This window comes from Seriola lalandi, unplaced genomic scaffold, assembly GCF_002814215.2.
Source record: "Seriola lalandi dorsalis isolate HSWRI2012SDOR001 ecotype SW California unplaced genomic scaffold, Sedor1 jcf7180002054576, whole genome shotgun sequence".
Taxonomy (NCBI): Eukaryota; Metazoa; Chordata; class Actinopteri; order Carangiformes; family Carangidae; genus Seriola; species Seriola lalandi.
Window position 1 is genome coordinate 170,921 of NW_019525129.1, and position 709 is coordinate 171,629.

The following is a 709-nucleotide window of genomic DNA, read 5'->3' on the forward strand; positions in this document are numbered from 1 at the left end:
TATTAAAATACAAAAATTGAGAACTTAACTCCTTAGGCTTAGAACAAGAATGCTGGGGTGCACATCTGCTATACTATAGAAAAAAAAGAAATCAAAATACTGATGCATAAGGGTTGAATAGGAAAAGCCTAGATAAAAAAAGAAAATGGATATAAGACCTGGTACTAGACAAACGATGGACGGATCGGAGTGACATATCTAATCCATCTATCCCATCTTTTCAAAAACAGACTCTTTTTTAGTCTTATAGCAAAAGTAATTCTTTCCATCTTAAAAATGTTATAAATGATGTCGAACCACTCGTCTACTGTAGGTTTTTCTAATTTTAGCCACTTCCTTGTTATAGCTTTTCTAGAAGCGGCACTTAGAATCTGAAATAAGTATTTGTCATCAGAGGAGACATTTTCCGATGGTAAAACCCCTAAATATAATGATACAAACTCAAAAGTAATGTCTGTCTGAAATACTTTTTGAAAAAATGTTGTGGACCTCCTGCCAGAAAGTCAACAATATTGAACAACTTTTTTTTTGTGTAATAAACACCTGTGTTTCCTGCACCCATTCAGTGTCTTATCTGCATCGTGGGTCCTGACTTCCATCCACCATGACAGAACAATCTGGCCATGAAATGGACCCCGCAGACACTAGCTCTGAATTGCACCCAGTCCAGCGAGCAGTTGGCCATCAGGGAGTAATTATTGGTCAGCAC

The 709-nt window shown here is 37.1% G+C and overlaps 1 protein-coding gene across 2 annotated transcripts in view; it reads right to left on the minus strand.

Moving 5' to 3' along the window:
- Positions 1-709, minus strand: part of steap3 (STEAP family member 3, metalloreductase) — an 8,328-nt gene that overhangs the window by 4,598 nt on the left and 3,021 nt on the right. The window lies entirely within an intron of this gene.